The following is a 22,640-nucleotide window of genomic DNA, read 5'->3' on the forward strand; positions in this document are numbered from 1 at the left end:
CACCCGAGAACACAGCAGCCGTTACAAGTGCAAAACAACAACTGAATATGGCAGTAATACGTGATTCAGTCGGCTTGTTTTTGCACTTTCAGTCTCACATGATAGTGACACAATGACCAGTTTCTGTTTTGTGCACTTGTTTTCAGTAGATGCCTATGTCTGACGTTCTTCTCTAGTCTGTATGAGTGTGTTGGATTATTTTGGACATACAACTGGACATGACGCATTGGCGCTTGTGACAGCTCATTAAACATAACACAACCCTATTAACACCCACGTCCAGGTTAAATATTACATTCTACATAGGGACGCATTGTTGGGGACTGAATACAGAGTGGTCTCACATAAAGGGATCATTCTTTGTAAAACATCCTTATATATTCGGATAGATCCTTTTATTGAAAAATAATTCCGTCCTTGGTTTTTCACAAAAGCACTTCTATAAATACACACAGGGAGTTTTCGCCCTGGTAGGAATAAGCGGAGGTCACCGCAGAACAAAATCCGGCCATAATGGGGCTTATTCAGCTCTTCAAACCGCTCTTGTTATGTCATGGTTGAAACGGCTACAAAGACATGAACAAAGCTTCTGTGATAAGAGGCTATTCCAGCTACCAGCGGAGAGTGGGAAACAGTGTGTATTTCCCAGCAATGCCGGCTGATCCCTCTGTAAACAGCTTTACATGGAGAAGAGCGACACGGAGTGTGAAACTATTCTGTTCACGTACAGTATATCCTCTGCAGAAGATAGGGGGAGTCTCTGTGCTACCTCTAAGGGGGGAATTCAATTGGGAGTGAGGTTTAGCGAGGTAATAAACCTTCTGTACCTCGCGCTCAATTATGGATTACCGCGGGGTATACACACTCCCGATAGCCACGGTTTCCAATCTTTTTTTAAATGATTGCAGGGTTTGGAGCAAGGAAAATACAGTGCCGAGAGTTATATATATAAAAAAAAAAAATACTTACCTGTCCGATTGTCCCCCAGTCCATCATCCCACTGGGGAGGGGACTGCTGGGAGATGTAGTTCTCCCAGCGGCCGGCTCCGGGGGGATGATACTACACAAATGGGTCACATGACACACACACACAAGCACTCGCACGCTGGATGCGGAAGACACCACTTAGGAAGGTAAGTAATTACAGACTAATTAAGCTAATTGGAAACTTCCAATTGCTTAATTAATCCTCAGCGGGGGAAGCCAGAGCAAGTCTCTGTGATTTTTCCTAAAATTAACGATTTTAGGAAAAATCACATTTGCTCCGGAGGTGCGTGAAAAAAGACGCAGTGATTTCTATAGACCTCACTACATCCTATTTTCTGTTCATTTAAATAGTAAAACCCTGCTGCAGGAAAAAACAGGATTTTTATACCTACCGGTAAATCCTTTTCTCCTAGTCCGTAGAGGATGCTGGGGTCCACTTTAGTACCATGGGGTATAGACGGTTCCGCAGGAGCCATGGGCACTTTAATACTTTTCAAGGGTGTGAACTGGCTCCTCCCTCTATGCCCCTCCTCCAGACCTCAGTATAGGAACTGTGCCCAGGGAGACGGACAATTCGGGAAAAGGATTTACTTTTAAATTAATGGTGAGATTCACACCAGCTCACACTTCAACCATGCCGCACAACATAGCATTCAACAAACACATGCTAACCAGCATAATCATTGCAACAACGAGCTGAAAATAATTTTAACACAACACCTGTGTAAAACTATAACAAAATAACTACTGCAGGTAAAGTACGCACTGGGCTGGGTGCCCAGCATCCTCTACGCCGTAGTTCACACCCTTGAAAAGTATTAAAGTGCCCATGGCTCCTGCGGAACCGTCTATACCCCATGGTACTAAAGTGGACCCCAGCATCCTCTACGGACTAGGAGAAAAGGATTTACCGGTAGGTATAAAAATCTTGTTTTCTCATACGTCCTAGAGGATGCTGGGGACCACTTTAGTACCATGGGGTTATACCAAAGCTCCAGTACGGACGGGACAGTGCGGATGTCCCTGCAGCACCGATTGACCAAACTTTAGGTCATCGGCGGCCAAGGTGTCAAACTTGTAAAACTTAGCAAACGTGTTCGTCCCTGACCAAGTAGCTGCTCGGCAAAGTTGGAATGCCGAGACCCCCCGGGCAGTCGCCCAGGATGAGCCCACCTTTCTTGTAGAATGGGCATTCACCGAATTCGGCATCGGCAACCCTGCCGTGGAATGAGCGTGCTGAATCGTACCTCTGATCCAACGCGCAATAGTCTGCTTAGAAGCAGGACACCCAATCTTGTTGGGAGCATACAGGACAAACAGAGCCTCTGTTTTCCGTATCCGAGCTGATCTTGCGACATAAATTCTCAAAGCTCTGACCACATCCAGAGACTTCGAACTAGCGAAGGTGTCAGTCCCTAAATAAAGTCTTTTAGTAGAGCTCAGTAGAGCTCCACTAGAGTGCAACCAGTCTGCCTGGGCACATTTTCTAAACTGAGGTCTGGCATAGAGGGAGGAGCCAGTTCACACTCTGAAAAAGTCTTAAAGTGCCCATGGCTCCTGCGGAACAGTCTATACCCCATGGTACTAAAGTGGACCCCAGCATCCTCTAGGACGTATGAGAAACCCTGAAAACCCTGCATGGGGGAAGGGGTTTACATTTCCCGCCTGCAATTGAATTCCCCCTCTTTTCTTCTATCTTTCTGTTAGTGATTTAGGCTGGGCGCGCACTATAGTGTTTGTATATTACCAGCAACAGGTCCTGGCCTACACAGGTCCATTCCCACATCAAGCAATAGAGAGTTGCTGAGTTTTCCACTGCTAATTTCAAGTAGAAGTGCTATTTCCACAGTTACACTGTCATCGTGGATTTAGGAGCGAGACTCTACGAGTGAAAACATTGCTGCTCTCTCATAGAGATGATTCAAATTCGAATTGGTCATAGACCAATGTTGAATACTTTTTCCATCGATGGGGGAAAACCAGATGGTTTCTCACCATCCATAATACACAAGCAGCAATTATTTTTTTCTCCGCAACGTGCCGGGACACGGATCTTAGCTCCCTAACACTCCCGCGAAGCCCCACCCCATGGCTCTTTTTGGCCCACAGCCTAATGAATTGTAAAGCATAGGTGACCATAGGTGGGTGAAACCATCGATGGTTCCAAATCAGGTGGTTCGACACCATCGAAGTTACCCATCAATGGGATGGCCATCCTTCTCTCATTAGACCCTCTCCATCACTGATTAAAACAATAGCATATTTTCTCTCATTATACTGCTTGTTTAGCCCTTATTTAGGTTTCATAGAACTTTTGACATTTGGGGAACATTGTAAATCCCCTCCAACTATGCTCACAGTGCAGTCATCTGACTACCAAGGGTGAGATTTATCAAATCTTAGAGATCAAGTGGAGAGAGATAAAGTACCATCTAATTAAAACATGTCTAGCACAGCCTGTAATATAGGGGGGCACACAGGGAGAGATCCGTGCTTAATATCTAAGCAGTCTGACTAGATTGCTTAGATTTTAAGCACGGGTCTGCAGTGTGTATGCCCCCCAGCGATAGCGATGCGCTGCCCCGTGCATCGCTATCGCCGGTGCTAGATTGAGCCTGCATTCAACGATGTGTGAAGTGAGCACCCCCCCGTCTTCGCCCCCCCCCCCCCTTCCCCTCCCCCCTCGCTCAGCACATCGCGCTGTGCTGAGCGGGGGGGAGAGATGTGTGCTGAGCGGTCTGTGTTACGATGGCTCAGCACACATCTCTCCCGTCAGTACTGACCTTATGACAGGAGCTGATTGGATGGTACCTCATCTCTGGCTATGATCTGCTAAGTCCCCACCCCCAATCACAAAACTAGGATGTATGGGGGGGGGGGGGGGGGGGGGGGTAACAACTACTGGAGACATCTGTTAACACTGAAGACAAAGACAGGCACAACTGCCTGATGTTCTCATGCTCTTATAATACTGTACAATTAATACTGTTCTTTGTGAGAAATGTTTTGTAATGAAGTGATTAGGGGATAATGTATTGGGAGTGGACATCCTAGTGGTGATCGGCCGAGGTCTCCAATCAGTACTCCTCACCTTCTCCGGCCGTACAGCGGGCTGAGACTGGCGAAGTTTCTGCATGTGAATGTTTACCTTGGTTTCCACGGAGACTGGGCTGTAAATATTTGCATCTGGAGGGATTTTATGCTATCCCGCTGCATTAGGGAGTAAATAAGCCACGCCGGCTGCTGTCAGGAGCCCGAATCGCGTCTCCACATCTGGGGAGTGTGTGCACTATCTCCATGTGTCATTTAGGAGATCCCTTCCTATTATCTGTGTGGTTACTGGCCGCGCACAGGTCAATATAAAGTGTTCCGGCACACAACGGAGGAAGCCATATTCAGCATATACATTTACCCGGTGCCTCGTGCCTCAATGACCACTCATTATTCAGGAATCGATAAGTTATCTGCTCCCAACATGCGTACACCTTATTTACTATTATTATTCTTTTATTCTATTGTATAGAGAAGGTTTATTCATTCTCATTAGTCCTGCTTAAAGAGCTCACAATCTAATTTCCCTACCACAGGTGCACAAGCGCGCACGCGGGAGGCATTCAAGACACCAAAGGGTAAATTTACTAAGATGGGAGTTCTATTTAAGATGGGATGTTGTCCATAGCAACCAATCAGATTCTACTCATTTATCTTGCACCTTCTAGAAGATAATACCTGGAATCTGATTGGTTGCTATGGGCAACATCCCATCTTAAATAGAACTCCCATCTTAGTAAATTTACCCCCAAGTTGGCAAATGGGACCTGTAGAGAACGTTATTCTGTGACATGTATGTAGGATGGGATCTGGTCATGTGACCAGTGCTCGGGATCCTGGCTGTCAACATGCCGACGCCGGGATTCCACCGGCTTACCAGTCGGCATGCTGACTGACAGGGAATAGAACCTATGGTGAGTGCAGCGAGCCACCAAGGGGCTTTTTTGTGCCCCCCCACGGCATTCTGCTGCTGTGATCTAGGAGTCGTTGTGCTGTCAGCCCTGTAGGATTGCTGAGTGGTAATGTGAGGTAAGATATCTGCCTCTCACTTTCTTGTTCTCGTGTGGGCCTGAACCATTTGCCGGGTGTTTCAGATGGATATCAGGCGAATATCTCAAGTCTAGTCGGAGGAGGACATTTATTTACTTTATTACAGGGTAAGAAACTGTCTTGGAAATCTGGACAGCATCTCTCATGTACGTACCACCGCGGCTCCAACACATCGGCCAAACCATTCATTATCCTACGGCCTGTGCAGTATATATCCACACATTATATTCCCGCTGGCATGGTAATGTATAGTATGGGATTCCTGAGGAAATCTGCTCCTGATAACCTGAGCCAGGGGTGAGGGAGATGGAAAAACACATCTAATAAAGAGCGTTCTCAAACAATTTCACTTTTGCAGAAGTACTAGTGGGGCAGAGAGCTTGGAGGGCCGGGAAAGGGAAGTGAGGTGGCTAGGGTTCCCACAAGCAGCCCCCCGGTATCTACTGATAGCTAGGAAGAAAACATGCCACAGTCTATACGGACCATCTTACAAACAAGTGTCAATTTATTGCACAAGTAATGACACTGGTTTACATTAATATTATGCATGTACAATGCTGTGTGCTAATGTCCTGAATAATATATTTGAAATAACGTTGTCAGGACAGAGTCAGTGATGTCACAGCAGCTTAACTGACTGAAATGTCAGCTCGACTTATATGGGATCCCAATAGGATAGTGTACTAAATATGTGGTAGGTGCTTCAGCCTTCTGTAATGGAGTGGGGAGGTAATGATCTATCAACTTTATTGTTTTAGACAGAGGTTATCAACCACGGTCATCAAGGCATACTAACAGTCCAGGTTTTAAGGTAGCCATACTTCAGCACGTGTGACTTAATTAGTACAGTACCTCAGTTATTTTGATATAACCATCTGTGCTCAAGCATGAATATCACTGTTAGTAGACCTTAAGGGCCGAGGTTGTGAAAAACTGGTTTAAGAAGTTGCTGTGAAATTTCTGGGTAACAGAATTTCATTTAATTGTGAATGCAGCGATTTGAGGATGACCCCTCCCTGCGCAGCCTGGTTGCGCTGGCCATTTTTTTTTCTCAGCTGCTGCGTGTGACGTCACGCAGCCGCCCCCCGAACATTACCCCGAACACACTTGCGTTGTCCAGACCACACCCACTAAATGCCGTCAATCATTATGCGACCGCGTCCATCCGGGATGCGATCACATGGTGAAGGGTGGCACACTATGGCCAGTGCGCATGCGCAGACCCAACGGACGCTGCTGCTGCATGCAAACGCAGCCGCTGCACCCATCTCTGAATAAGGCCCTCAGCCCTCCGGGACCCCTAACAGTTCATGTTTTCCAGATCACCTAGCTGCTGCACAAGTACATTCATTACTAACACATTTTAAAAGAACCACATGTGGTCTGGAAAACATGAACTGTTAGGGATTTACAAGGACCATTTCGGCTGTATAGAGACAGTAAGCCTCAAAACTAAATCGTTTCTTTGAAAGAGTATTTGTAAATAACAGTTTACTAAAATGAATTTAGCAAAAGAAGAAAAAAAAATCCACGTGGCTCACCGCAGCACTTTTATAGACACGGAAAAGCGTCAAGTCATTAATTTTCATTAGTGGTAGCCCGGGCTGCCTTACATGGAAATGATTATAATAATTATGATGTCCAGAATATAAAAAACACCAGTATGAACGTTCTCCTGTCATGTCACTGTGACAACTGTTGATATGTTCTACACATACTGTGCCCCCGTGTAATCACCTAACCATTTATCACCATTTTTCTGACAGAACTCTGGGGCCTGCTTCTTAACGTTCTATTATAGTTCATTGCTAATCTGCCCTGGGATCTGTATGTCCTGTCCTTAGCTGCGAGTACATTCTGATAGTTGTAAAGATGCCTGGGGGTTGGCGGTTCTAACTCCAGCAGATTATATGGATTGAGTGTATGGATTCTATGCTCCGATTCGTCGGTGATAAGCCTTATTTACTACAGCCTGCTACCACAGTCAGACACAGTTGTGTTGATTCAGTCAGGCATCTAAGCAATAATCCCGTCCTAACCCCCAACTCCGAGCAGCCGCAAAACATCCCCCCTCCTCTTCTTTGTAAATATTTAATCAGCTCACGCAACGGGACTTAGGAGCAAACTGGCACTTTAGCCGCAGGCTGGAAAGAACTGAGGATGAGTTCGGGGACTGGCCATTTAAAGCCTCCAGCTGCTTCTAGTGTAAACAGAACATGCTGAATCCACTGTTTCCATGTACGAGATGCTTTTTAAACAATAGCACATTTATCCCAAATATACTCCATAGAACAGGTGCAAATTGCCCAAATATTTGCTACTTGAAGCACCATTGTATATGCTGAGCCGAGACCGCGATGGGGACATTGTCATACTGTCAATGGAATAATGCCTCTAATTAGGAGCAGAAAGCCTGTGCTCACTGTAACATCCGATTAATGAGGCTAATTTGCTGCTGTGCAGTTCACAGACTCGTCCATTGTTCATGTGGGCATTCTCCCGTCAAGCTTGGTTTTGCTACAGGTAATACAAAAAGGAGCGTTCGCCTGTGTAGCCTTATGCAGTCAGACACAATAGGAGTTGTGAAATGCACCCCCCCAAAAAAGTTGCATTATCTGTGCGCAGCTTACACCCGGCATATAACACCCGCATGTCAGGTTGCGTTTACATCTAACACTGAATGAGGCCCTTATAGCTCTATTTAAGTATGAGCCATAACACCTTTAGCACTGGCTAACGGGGTCACGACATCTGCTCTGTATTTAGCAAACAGCCGAAAGCTAAGCTCACCGGTGTTTGGAACTGCACCACTTACCCCATTAATCGACACAGGGGGTGATTCAGACCTGACCGCTGCTGTGCGTTTTTGCACAGCAGGGGACCAGCAATAGACTGCGCATGCACCGCAATGCACACACGCGTCGGCCAACAACAACAGTCAGGATGGTGCGAAAATTCTGATCGCATGGGCGTTCGCAAGGTGACTGACAGGAAGAGGCCGTTTGTGGGAGGTCACTGACCGTTTTCTAGGAGTGTCAGGTAAAACGCAGGCGTTCCCAAGCGTTTTCAGGGAGGGTGTCTGACGTCAGCTCCGGCCCCGATCAGCCTGATGTGATCGCACTGTAGGAGTACGTCCTGGGCTGCACACACACTGGATTTTTACAGCTCGGCGTACACAAATGCGATCACACACTTGCACAGCAAATTTGCACTCCCCCTGGGGGCGGCGACTATCTGAACGCAGAACTGCAAGGTTGGCAGCCCAGCGATCAGGTCTGAATCACTCCCACAGTCCCCATTGCTGACAATTGAGACCCTGCAAAAGCCTTTCCGGCTTCAGTGAAGCCTTTCAATCTTTGTTGAGTATCTACCGGGTTGAAGAGCAATAGGCAGATATCCGTAATGCATGTGCATTATCAAGCAACAAGCAGACAAACAATTTGTCAGTTGCTCGATCGTTCCTGGAGATAATTATGTATTAGGTGCTGGATAGGGGGAGGGGTCACAGACAAACAGACAGAGTGGGGGGGCGGGGGGGAGTGTGCAAATCCCCACTCCTAATTTCCCTTCCGCACACTAAAAATTACCTGTAACCATCCCTGAACCTATCTGGTAATAGAAATTCAGAGAATTAGTCACACATGTTTGCAAACACATATTTAGCTGCTGAGCCACGTCACGGCTTCCCCAATACAGCAGTCCTAACACTACATAATGGCAGTGCCCACATAGGGCCATGTAATTTGTCACAGTAGGCCTCATGATAAAGGCTATCAAGCAACACATGGCCAGCGGCAGGAGGAGCGTGCTGGACAGGGGAGATTTGTTACATACCGGCGGAACAGTCGTTAGTATCACTGTGATACTCAATGGAATCTGCTGTCAGTAATTAGTACCATTCTTAAATGGAGCCCTGTTGTCCGGTTTCTTTTTATGACTGTCAAATGCAACAACAAATCCAATGGGAAGACATAACGCTGGCGTGATGAGGTCACATAACCTCCCCTATATCTCGCTCCCTTACAATCCCGACGGTCGGCATGACAACCAACAGAGACTATTCCCACCCGTAGAGTAGGAATATAACCCATGGCGACCTTAGGTCGCCACCGAGCCTGTAAGGGGCTTGACGCACTCGCCACCCCCCGCCGGGATTCCGCTGCCGGAATCCTGGCGTCAGTATGCTGACCAGCGGTCTCTTGAACGCCGGTCACGCATACCACACCCAGCGGTGGCTATCTCCTTTAATGGCTGATGAGTAATATAGGTGGAATTAATGTCTATACATGTAATTAGTACTTTAGCAGACATCGATTAGATTATCTGTAAGGCGTAATATATAAAGTATCACTGTGCTTACTATAAAGATCTAAATCTGTCAATACACATTGTAATCAGATCATTCAATCCAACCTAGACACACTTACCTACTGTCCCGGAATCCCGGAGGAGTAGGTGGCCCGCCCACTTCCTACTGATATTATACATTTCTATGAGAATTACATCTCTGAGGCACTTCAACATTCAATAATCTGGGCTACGATTCACAGAGAGAGTGCTTCCAGTGGGAAGAAACTCTCCTAACTTTCCATAAGCCAGTTTCTAGGAGCTGCAGCTGATGCAGTCCCAGAAGTTGGTGCTTGAGCACATGTGCAGGTCCCAGATACATTGGGCATGCGCAGTGGACCTGGGAGCACTTACAGTCTGGAACGACGACCATGTGGCTGGCAGTAGGCACTGCATGTCAGTCACTGAAATGCTCACTATATTGTATTTCACTAGATTGGTCCCTGTATTGTATATCAGTCACAAGAATGGTCCCTGTTTTGTATATCAGTCACTAGAACAGTTTCTGTATTGTATATCAGTCACTAGAACAGTTTCTGTATTGTATATCAGTCACTAGAATGGTCCATGTATTGTATATCAGTCTCGAGAATGTTTCCTGTATTGTATTGAGATCACTGTTATCCTCTCTTTTGAATATTGGTTACTAGAATTATCTCTGCTTTAACAGATAGGTGTTGTATGTGTGTATAGATCTTTTATAGAACAATTTTTTGAACCACACCCACATTGTAATGCACTGGGCTAATTACTTATGTTTGACAGCCACCCCCCCTGGCTGAAAGTTGCCAGCTATAAAGGCAGAACTGGGAGTCAGAAACTACTAAAACATAAGTAACGTATTAGTTATTCCCTGCACAAACCATACTCCATCTCTCTGATGTTTTTTAAGGGCCAAAGGAAGCAGAGAACAGCAAAAGACAAGATATCTACTTCCACAAGGACGACAACAAATTGAGACACGGTAGACGCTAAACAGGAAAAGTACACGTGTCCAGCAAAAAGACCGGACAAAACACTATTCCCGAAACAGAGATCACCAAAAGACTTGGTAGGTATAAGAAACAGTAACTATCTCTACAAGCATCTAATTACCATCAGGACTCCATCGGGGTTTGTCATTTTAAAGACCGTGAAAAGCTGAAGGTTCTGAATTAAATTGGGGTGAACTGCACTTAGTTATCCAGTCAGCCTAAGCACAATGTCCTAGTATTCCCTATAAACACAAATGGACTTTAAGATGTTTTAGCCTATTCCACAGCGGACATAAGCTGCCCTGGAAAGCAGGGCCACCAACACGTGGCGGGGTCTGCGGCTATGCCCTGACGGAGTGCACACACCTGTGGCATGTGCAACTCTGGGGTAATGGGGCAGGGGAGGGGCTTATTTGTATCCTCTCTCCCTTCCTCTCAGTGCCCCTCCCAGAATGGGAGGAGTGATAGACTTTAGGAGTTGCACCTCTGTAGGGGCCCAGGAGTGGAGGAGGTACAGTATAACCTCACACCCCTGCCATGTCACAATTAAAGCCCCCGATTTGCATGCCACTGTGCACCCAAATATCTGGTATAGCTGCCCAGCAGAGCGCCTCCTCTAGTTTTAGAACAGATAAAACTAGTTTCATTGTTTCAAATATTGATAGTTAATATCCACAGAGAGCAACATATTTTTCTTTGCTATATTGTCATACTGTAGTAAAGACTGACTTTTAGTATAAACGTTTATGTCAGTACTTTGGGGGTAATTCCGAGTTGATCGCTAGCTGCTGTTGTTCGCTGCGTAGCGATCGGTGAAAAAAACGGCTAATCTGCGCATGCGTATGCACCGCAATGCGCACACGCGTCGTACGGGTACGAAGTCCATTGTGTTTTTGCACTGGTTCTAGGGACGATTCCAATCGCACAGCCGATCGCAAGGAGATTGAGAGGAAGAGGGCTTTCTGGGTGTCAACTGACCGTTTTCTGGGAGTGTTTGGAAAAACGCAGGCGTGGCCGGGCGTTTGCTGGGCTGGTATCTGACGTCATAACCGTGTCACTCGTCGCAGCAATCATCACACAGGATAAGTAACTACAGGGCTGATCTTGTTCTGCGCAAAATGTGTTTGCAGGCGCTCTGCTGCACAGGCGTTCGCACTCCTGCAAAGCGGAAATACACTCCCCCGTGGGCGGCGACTATGCGTTTGCACGGCTGCTAATATCTGCTAGCGAGTGATCAACTCGGAATGACCCCCTTTGTTTCCACTAGGTATCCACAGCTAACATGCACTAAACCTACATTACATTATGTAACACACTTGTGTCTCTCAGAGACTTCATTTACCAGTTACAGCAGAGTAACCACTAGGGGCAGTGTTTCATTAGATTAGCACAATGGTTCCCAAATTTATTTGAATCACGGTGCCCTAGAGCAGTGGATCTCAACCTCGGTCCTCAAGTACCCCCAACAGTTCATGTTTTCCAGGTCTCCTCACAGGATTGCAAGTGAAATAATTTGCTCCACCTGTGGGTCTTTTAAAATGTGTCAGTGAGTAATAAATACACCTGTTCAACTGCTAGGTGATCTGGAAAACATGAACTGTTGGGGTTTCTTGAGGACCAAGGGCGAGAACCACAGCCCTAGAGCATCAGAATTTTATTCACGGCACCCCTAGGCCAAATGTTTATTTTTGAGAAATATAGAAAGAAATATTGAATTAAGTATATATACACTGCTCAAAAAAATAAAGGGAACACTAAAATAACACATCCTAGATCTGAATGAATGAAATATTCTTATTAAATACTTTGTTCTTTACATAGTTGAATGTGCTGACAACAAAATCCCACAAAAATTATCAATGGAAATCAAATTTATTAACCCATGGAGGTCTGGATTTGGAGTCACTCAAAATTAAAGTGGAAAAACACACTACAGGCTGATCCAACTTTGATGTAATGTCCTTAAAACAAGTCAAAATGAGGCTCAGTAGTGTGTGTGGCCTCCACGTGCCTGTATGACCTCCCTACAATGCCTGGACATGCTCCTGATGAGGTGGCGGATGGTCTCCTGAGGGATCTCCTCCCAGACCTGGACTAAAGCATCCGCCAACTCCTGGACAGTCTGTGGTGCAACGTGGCGTAGGTGAATGGAGCGAGACATGATGTCCCATATGTGCTCAATTGGATTCAGGTCTGGGGAACGGGCGGGCCAGTCCATAGCATCAATGCCTTTGTCTTGCAGGAACTGCTGACACACTCCAGCCACATGAGGTCTAGCATTGTCTTGCATTAGGAGGAACCCAGGGCCAACCGCACCAGCATATGGTCTCACAAGGGGTCTGAGGATCTCATCTCGATACCTAATGGCAGTCAGGCTACCTCTGGCGAGCACATGGAGGGCTGTGCGGCCCCCCAAAGAAATGCCACCCCACACCATTACTGACACACTGCTAAACCAGTCATGCTGGAGGATGTTGCAAGCAGCAGAACGTTCTCCTTGGCGTCTCCAGACTCTGTCACGTCTGTCACATGTGCTCAGTGAGAACCTGCTTTCATCTGTGAAGAGCACAGGGCGCCAGTGGCGAATTTGCCAATCTTGGTGTTCTCTGGCAAATGCCAAACGTCCTTCACGGTGTTGGGCTGTAAGCACAACCCCCACCTGTGGACGTCGGGCCCTCATACCACCCTCATGGAGTCTGTTTCTGATCGTTTGAGTAGACACATGCACATTTGTGGCTTGCTGGAGGTCATTTTGCAGGGCTCTGGCAGTGCTCCTCCTGTTCCTCCTTGCACAAAGGCGGAGGTAGCGGTCCTGCTGCTGGGTTGTTGCCCTCCTACGGCCTCCTCCACGTCTCCTGATGTACTGGCCTGTCTCCTGGTAGCGCCTCCATGCTCTGGACACTACGCTGACAGACACAGCAAACTTTCTTGCCACAGCTCGCGTTGATGTGCCATCCTGGATGAGCTGCACTACCTGAGCCACTTGTGTGGGTTGTAGACCACTAGAGTGAAAGCACCGCCAGCTTTCAAAAGTGACCAAAACATCAGCCAGAAAGCATAGGAGCTGAGAAGTGGTCTGTGGTCACCACCTGCAGAACAACTCCTTTATTGGGGGTGTCTTGCTAATTGCCTATAATTTCCACCTGTTGTCTATTCCATTTGCACAACAGCATGTGAAATTGATTATCAATCAGTGTTGCTTCCTAAGTGGACAGTTTGATTTCACAGAAGTGTGATTGACTTGGAGTTACATTGTGTTGTTTAAATGTTCCCTTTATTTTTTTGAGCAGTGTATATATGTGTCATCCTTATGAACAGTATTCACTTCTGTTTGTCCACATATTTTATGATTGGCAGCCACCAGCACAGGTTTTGCCTAGTACATCATACCCTCCAGCTGGACCTTTTTGGCAGGTGCAGGACCTTTTTTTGATGGTCTGTACCGATTTTTGGCTCTCCAAACCTTCATTGAAAGTATACCCTTGGCCACGCCCCTTTTTGAATTTGTAATGATTTTCATGTGTAAAATGTTAAAAGGTATGGTACATGGACCACAAATAATTTTAATTGGTACTAGACCACTAATCCAAGGCACCCCTGCAAGTATCCTGAGGCACCCGAGGGTGCCACGGCACACAGTTTGGGAACCACTGGATTAGACGTTAACATTTAAGTTTATATTGGCTGAGGAACTATCTAGTAGTTCTGATTTGTTCACTGTACATCTCAACCCAATTTCTTATAACCTCCGAGTCTACCTCTAAGGTACACGGAGGAATTCAATTGTGGGCAAATGAATTCACCCTGCCGAATCAGCACAGCGGCCATCGTGCTTTACCGCAACGGGATCTCGCACAAAAGTATTTACTACCCTATAGGCTAGCAAGCTCTTTTGTGCGAATCAGGGTGTGAATTGGCCGGGCAAATGGTGAGAAGGGCTGCCGCTGATGGCATTTAAACGCTGCGGCAACAGCAATTTGCACCCTTCTCTCACAGATGAATTCTACAGGGTGGAGAAGTTGCCCGGAGGAAGTAATCAGTATGCTGATCTGTGTAACAGGACACTATCAGGCGTGATACAGATACACATTAGAAACAATGCAGAGAACAGCAACACAACATGGTGCATAAGCTGCATAACAAACGTCTCAGCAGAGACTTCCACACGGCCCGTGACCCGTAAGTGACATCGGTGATTTAATAGAAGCATTCAGATATATCAAAAAGCATCCAGGGCCTGATTCATATAAGGACATAGAGGCGGCTGCAGCTGCGTCATTCGGCAGTCACCTGTCTGTGGCTTTATGGAAATGCCGCTATACAAACCATTCTCTGGTGCACACCCGTGTGTATGAATGTGCAAGGACTCAGACACCCACTGTAATACCACCTGGCAACCAATCAGCTTCTGGCTAGTAGTTACCAAGTACACTGTATAAACGGCTAGGTAGCAGCGGTTTGGTTGCTATGGGCAACGCTCCACTCTTTGGAAGGTTTAATACATCTCCACCTATATGTGTTATAGTGATAGTGTGGACTAATTAACATCTCCTAACATCGTCCCCTTTTATTTTTGTGACTCAGAGATCACTCTGGATTGGGGGGGTGTGGGTGAGTCCCACTGAGTAACGGGTACAAGTGGGTGACGTGAAAGGTCTTCTGGTTGAGAGAGTAAAAGAAAGAAAAGAAGAATGACAGTTCAGTTTAGACTGACATTGCTTCAGCTTTGGTATCGGGATGATAGATTTACAATGTCTAGGTAGACAGTCAATAGGTCCAGCTAAAACACTGACAAGATCAAACGTCAACGTGGCAATGGTCAACACACCATTAGCGAGCCACCTTGCCCGAAGCGTGGAGAGTGAAGCAGCCCTCATTTGTACTGATGATGCGGTCACATAACATGGAATATACAAGACTTGTGTCGACTGTTGTCATGTCGACCTTTGCACCCTGTCAACCTTTCATTGGTTGACCTAATGCATGTCGACCTTATGTTGCCGACTTACTGACTGTCTACCTAGACATTGTAGATTTATTATACTACACCCTCAACTTTATGCTAATAGAGGCTTACTATATACAGTACTTATACCATACTATCCCGGAATGGCCAGGAGACACCCAAAAATCATGCGGCACTCCCGGAAGAGTGGTCAAGTCTCCCGGCTGGGTACTGTCAGCCCGCAAGCCACCCCCACCCACGGCATTGCCCAGCAACCCTGTCCGAAGTGAGCAGTCCGGGGGTGTCAGATGACGCGATTCGCACGTCATTGTGGCCCCGCCCTCTGCCTCTCAGTGTCTAATCTCAGCATTGCAAGGGGCGAGGCCACGATGACACATTCACGTGGCCACGCCTCGGTTCCGCCCCATTCACCCTTGCCATGCTTTTCCTGTGCCGACCTGGCTGCCCCCTCCTGCATGGGGCAGCCAGAATATCGGCAAGGCAAGCATGACTTACACATTATATATATATATATATATATATATATATATATAGCCATGTTCATCTTGCTGCGATGTGGCATGATATAGATGGATAGATAGATAGATAGATAGATAGATAGATAGATAGATAGATAGATAGATAGATATACACACACACCGGTATGTTTACTAAACACTGGATTTCTGAAGACATCTATTGCTAATACCCCTTTTCCACCACTGTAGCACGGGTCGCAGCCGTGTCGCCTGACACAGCTGTGACCCGTGCTACAGCCCCCTTCAGGCAGCGCTCACCAACCCGGCAATTGCCGGGTTGGTGATGTGGGCAGGGGCGGCACTGGGAGATCACATGATCTCCCAGCGCCGCCCTCCCATACACTGTGAACGGGAGCCGGCTAGTCATTTAATAGTTATTTTTGTCACTGTACAATCACTTCCGCATTTCATACTTCTAGTGTATTTAAACGAATAATACACAGTTACATACAGTATAAATTACCTAAAGCAAAAATATGACCTAGATTTTCCTAAACTTAAAGCAATTTCAGCAGTCTCCAGCTGAGGGCGCTGTGATAAAATAAATGTTCTTCGGAAAAGAAAAATAAAAAACTTTTTTGCAAGGCTGTTTTTAAACTAGTACATTGCACTTTATATGTAGTTTAGAAAGAAAAACAAGCTGTAAGGAAAAAAATCAAGAACTGGGTCCTAGCATATCCCCCCTATAATACAGTTGTTTGTTTCTAACCTGTGTTATATTCGCCCCAAAAGAAACATAAAAACACCTAACTAGACATCTGTTTATGTAGTCAGGGCCACAAGATTTACAACGGTTGGAGCTAAAGCAGCTTTTTTTTTTTCCTTGATGAAAAAAATAAAAACTTGCGTAGTTTAAAATGATTTATCCAATGCAACATAGTACAGAAAACAATACTGCGCTACAGAACTTATCTCCAAACTCTCGCCAGGTGTGTGGTGTCGTGTAGACATGTCAGTTTCCAGTCCTAGGACAGGTAAGGTCAGTATCAGAGCAGAACATTCCCTGCAGACGGATTGGGATTACTGGGTAACAGAGGGCAGACACTGATGGGTTAATGGTTGCTAGTAGCAAGGGGACCTAGAGAGAGTGGGGGCAGTGGAAGTTTAGTCCTAGGGAAACCCCCAGGCGTGTGGCCATGCCCCTTCCATGGTACATACACCGCCTATGTAATGAGGTCGCACCCCCGGTCCCAATCAGCTTACCCCCATCAATATTGGTGGTGCTACTTAGTGGGCAAGTTCACATCATTACGTTGTGCTGTTGGGAGGATCCTGCTCCTTCTATATATATATATATATCTCATTCCGTGACTTCCATCTTACCTCTGTTCCACAACTCAAGTCAAAACACTGCATTTCATATGTAACACTGTGTTTATGTCCTCATTAAAAAAAAACAAATGAGAGTACAAGTCAGTACTTACCACAAGATCGGCACGCATATCTCCTGAAATACTCTGCACTGACGTGATCTGCCAAAAGTTGTTTAATCCCCACCCAACTGAAACTGAAGACATCACTGATGAGCAGAACTTCAAAATAAAATACAAGATGCTCAGACTCGTGTCACACGCACCTTAACAATGACTATAGTACAAATTGCACTGTGGGAGTACCGGGCTGTGATCAGTTACAAAGAAGCAGCACTGGGAAGACTGACCACTACAACAGGTGCTACTTCTGTACCCAGGAGGTAATTCAGAATTGATCGCAGCAGCAAATTTGTTGGTCAAAACCATGTGCACTGCAGGGGGGGTGGGGCAGATGTTACACGTGCAGAGAGAGTTAGATTTGGGTGGGTTATTTTGTTTCTGTGCAGGGTAAATACTGGCTGCTTTATTTTTACACTGCAATTTAGATAGCAGTTTGAACACACCCCACCCAAATCTAACGCTCTGCACATGTTACATCTGCCCCCCCCCCTGCAGTGCCAAACTGCTAACAAATTTGCTGCTACGATCAACTCTGAATTAGATCCTAAAAGCAGCATTCCAACACACTGGAAGCACCAGGGAAGTAGCATCATGCGTAAAATCTATGTATAAGGTATTACATGGTGCCTCACTGGACGCAGCCGAATGCAGCAGTGAGGCGACGATGCATATTGGAAACAGCAGCTGCAATAAGGATTAGGGTCCCCTGACATGGTAAATCTAACATGATCTGTTTCTTCCTTCTTATACACCTCGTAAGGGGTTAAGCAGTTGTGGGTGACAGCACAGTATTAATGGATCTGTAACTTCTCAAAATAGTTGATGATTCACAACTGCAGGATAGAGAGGTGGGGGAGAAACGCACAATGAGCCGTTATTATGCCATTTCTGTGCCAAGCCAGTAGAATACTGTATTACTTATGTACTGGTATATGTCCATAGCAATAGGCTGGGAATACGCAGATAGTATAGCCTTGGTTACAGTCTTATGTGTTCTCTGCTGGAACCTCAACAGAAAGCAGCATAAGAAATAGGGACCCATTTATCATCACAATATATAAGTGATAATAGTCATAATAGTACAATCCAGGTATCAGAGGTATTCAACAGAATGATATGCAGAAGGTAGATCCTGCTTACCCTTCATCTTTGATCCGGCCCGCCTGGGGCCATCCCTCATCCAACTCCAAAAACTGAAAGTTTTCAGAGTTTGACAGCAGGAACCTACGTTGGTGTTTGTTCCCTGTACCCCACTCAATTCCAGGTGTGCCCCCTCCACCCCCCTTTGCCAGCGTGCATGCGTAAACTTCGGTCACGCATGTGCACTAACACTGCCGGGAGACCTTGTAGCGGTGGAATCGGCTGTGTTAGGGTAGCGGGGACAGATGCTTATTCTGCAGCAGAGCAATAGTCAGCTGCTCCAGTAAGAAGGTATCCAATGCCACGGCTTTCCAAAGTATCAGGGGGGCATATTAATGACTATGCCGCATGTCACCTGTTGCATTTGAGTACACAGGTCACAGGTCATCCATACCCTGCAGCAGAGCCGGCCCTAGGTATAGGCAAACTAGGCAATTGACTAGGGCATTTGGTATGCCTAGGGGCATCAGCAGCTTCTGCTGATTAAAATGATATGCGGCATGCCTATATTCTGTACGTAGCATTTCATATGCAGATACAGCCACAGTCTCACACAGTATATAGGCATGCTGCATATCATTTTAATCAGCAGAAGCTGCTTGTGCATCCTAGCCACATAGCAATGCAAATAAGATGCATTTTCATAAAAAATAGGCACCCGACGTTAGCAGAGCTGCCAGTTGACTCACGCTGGGAACTACATGTGTCATTATGTGTATAAGGGCATTAATAATGTGTAACATATGTGTAAGGGGCACTATGTGTGTCATAATGTGTATAAGGGCACTAATAATGTGCGGCATATGTGTAAGGCCAAATGTGCACACTGTTCTTATTTAAATTACAGGGGGTAGGAAAGCAAAAAAAAGGACTGCTATGGGTGGGGGGTGATGGTGCTGGGAAAGGGGTGCAGGGTCAGAGGCGGAACTAGCGGTGGTGCTAGGGGGCACCAGCCAAAATCTTGCCTAGGGCATCATATTGGTTAGGGCCGGCTCTGCCCTGCAGAAGTCAGACAGACAGATCTCGGTATGAGATCATTGGCCAGTAACACATTTATAGATGACCCCAGATATCCACCTGTATCGCCCTCCCTGTGTGTGTTCTTCCCCCAGTATCACACAGGACAGGGCCACAACCCAAAACTAAAATGCGAACCCAAACGCAGGTTGGTTTAATGGACGTACAGTGTGGCATACCCTTGCATTAACACTTCTCACATACTAATTTCTTCAACACTGTTTCTTATTTTAATTACATCTGATTTTTGTATCACTTTCTCTATAGCTTCAGCTTCTTAAACACAAATCTATTAATATTATAGTTTTTTCACTGGTATGCTGCCCTGGGCTTGTCTGGCTTATGTTGATTTTTGTGGGGTGCCACACCCTGCACCTAGATATAGCGCTAGTGACCCCCAATATATATACAGAGAGGCCTTGATGCGGCTTGGGGGCTTACACATACATTTGCGCAGATATACGGTATGTAACCGAGATCTCTGAATTCTAAGATATTGTATGGGATTTACACCTGGTTACTGCTATCATTCAGGGTGCTGGGGGAAACAAAATGTGTTTTTTTTCTGGCTTAGAAATACCCCTCCCTTTCAAGCACCTGAATGATATCACTAAGCTAATTGAGCATCTACCACTATATTTGCTGGTTTAGTGGACGTATCTGTCAATGTTTCCGCACTACGCCTGCTGAAGTCCGGGGAAGGCAGAGATGTACACTACTAGCAGTGACATCACCAATTACATCAGAGTAATACTGGGCAATATTCAACTTCATGGATCATAAGGGAACATTTTCATTTGGGGGTTTAGTGCTCCTTTATGATGCTTCCTGACACTTTGCTAAGGACAGAGCTAGGCTAGCTATTACATGCAGCTCATAAGTCCATTTTTCCCAGGTGTCTGCCCTTTCTTAGAACAAACCAATAAGGTGTCTGTGTGTACCAGGGATTTATATGTGACTGGCCGTTGCACTGGAGTTCCTCTGGCTGCAGCGCTCCCTCTGTTTCCCACCTCTGGGAAGTGCTGACAGATGGAATGGATAGGGAGAGCGTTGCTGGACAGTCACTTCTCTCAGCCGGATCCAACACAAATGTAATGTCAGATGACAGAGGTTACTCTGGGTCAGACGTGCGCTTCCCACAGCATTATAGGGAAACGTTACAGATGGCTACTAGCTCCTCTCTATAGGGGCTTATGCAGCGACAAAAGGTCCAAACCCACAAACAGGACTGGTGAGACAGTCATGGGGCCAGGGCAGGGGCGGATCCAGAAGAAAATGATAGGGGGGGCACCATGGAAGGGGCAAGTACATTTGCGTGCGGCTTCGGTGCATGTGAGGTGGCGCTTCTTATATAATGCCCACAGTTGTAGCGCTCATTATGCAATGTCCACTGTACTGGTAGTGCCCCTTATATAGACCCCATAGTAGTGGTGCCCCTTATGCAATGCCCGTATTGCCCCCAGTAGTAATGTTGACTGTAGTAATGCCCCCAGTCATTATGCCCCCAGTGGTAATTCCCCTTAGGAGTTTGCCCCCAATAGACGACCCGCCAGTAGTAATGCCCCCAGTAGATGCCCCCCAGTAATAATGCCCCCAGTAGATGCCCCCCAGGAAAAATGTCCCCCAGTAGCTGCCCCCAATAGATGACCCCCCCAGTAGCAATGCCCCCAGTAGATGCCCCCCAGTAATAATGCCCCAGTAGCTGCCCCCAATAGATGACCCCCCCAGTAGTAATGCCCCCCAGTAATAATGCCCCAGTAGCTGCCCCCAATAGATGACCCCCCCAGTAGTAATGCCCCCCAGTAATAATGCCCCCAATAGATGACCCCCCAGTAATAATGCCCCCCTACGAGTTTGCCCCAATAGATGACCCCCCTGTAGTAATGCCCCCAGTAGATGGCCCCCAGTAAATATGGCCCCCAGTAGCTGCCCCCAATAGATGACCCCTCAGTAGTGATGCCCCCAGTAGTTTGACCCCCCAGTAGTAATGCCCCTTGTTGATGCCCCCCAGTAGTAATGTCCCCCATAGTTAGCCCCCAGTAGATGCATTAAGGAAGAAAAATACATACTTACCGAGCCCCGTTCCCGCGCCGCTGCAGTCCTCCTCCTCCTGGCGTCCGCTCCTCAGTCACTCAGCACTATGAGAGAGACGTCATCACTGACGTCTCTCCCATAGCGCACGGCGCAGTGACAGCGCCGGAAGCCGGAGCTCAGTACTGAGCTCCTGGCTGCCGCTGTGCAGGGAGACGGGCGCCCGCTGGTAACACAATCTCAGCGGGTGCCCGTCATCTCCCTATGCGGCGGCGGCACCGGGGGGGTCACAAATGACAGGGGGGGGCACGGGCCCGAGTGCCCCCCCCCCCCCCTAAATCCGCCACTGGGCCATGGTACTGAGAGAGGCATGGCCAAATTCAAGATAGCAGAGCACGCTGTATGGGGGGACCTGCAGTAGCTGGACTGGCCCACTCCAACTGGCCAGGGTAATTAGCCCCCCTCCCCATCCCCTCAACACCCCAGCCCAAAAAAAGGTTTCATTTTATCAAATGTGTTGGTTAAAAAAAAGCCCAGGTTCAAGCTTACGTTATACTCACTTTCTACTCCAGCTTCTACTAACATATAACTAACGGAACATACTCCTTCAAGAACACACATCTCACAGACAAGTGTAACAATGAGCAAACAATCCGCTTCCCCTCTAAACTTGCAGGGACATCGTCACCACTCATACGTCTGTGCGCCAAACCACAGGTCTGTTAGTGTGTTACCTAGGAAACTGCAAGGATGCCATGCTAACCTTTAAAGCATGGGTCTTCAACCTGCAGCCCTCCAGCTGCTGTGCTACACATCCCAGCATGCCCTGCCTCAGTTTTAGCATACTTTAATAGCAAAACTGTGGCAGGGCATGCTGGGATGTGTAGTTTCACAGCAGCTGGAGGGCCATAGGTTGAAGAGCCATGCTTTGGACAAGCTTGTGTCTGGATAAAGCTTCTTCATGTCCTCCACACATCATATAGTTGCTACAATGCTGGTGGTCCCTGAGCTAGTAACCAGCCATTACCAGAAAAGAAAGTGATGCCACGTTTAGCACATCAGAAGTCATGTGACCAATGCCGGAATCCCGACGCCACCCAGCTGACATCACGAAGATGAGTATCAG

The 22,640-nt window shown here is 46.8% G+C and overlaps 1 protein-coding gene and 1 long non-coding RNA gene across 7 annotated transcripts in view; one reads left to right on the forward strand and one right to left on the reverse strand.

Annotated features, from left to right (window-relative positions):
- FGGY (FGGY carbohydrate kinase domain containing) overlaps positions 1-22,640 on the reverse strand; it is a 533,714-nt gene that overhangs the window by 14,330 nt on the left and 496,744 nt on the right. The window lies entirely within an intron of this gene.
- LOC134957389 (uncharacterized) overlaps positions 17,883-22,640 on the forward strand; it is a 28,736-nt gene continuing 23,978 nt past the window's right edge. Inside the window, exon 1 of the long non-coding RNA XR_010186581.1 lies at positions 17,883-18,040. This is a non-coding gene — a long non-coding RNA (uncharacterized LOC134957389). The remainder of the gene's footprint in view (positions 18,041-22,640) is intronic.

This window comes from Pseudophryne corroboree, chromosome 9 (assembly GCF_028390025.1).
Source record: "Pseudophryne corroboree isolate aPseCor3 chromosome 9, aPseCor3.hap2, whole genome shotgun sequence".
Taxonomy (NCBI): domain Eukaryota; kingdom Metazoa; phylum Chordata; class Amphibia; order Anura; family Myobatrachidae; genus Pseudophryne; species Pseudophryne corroboree.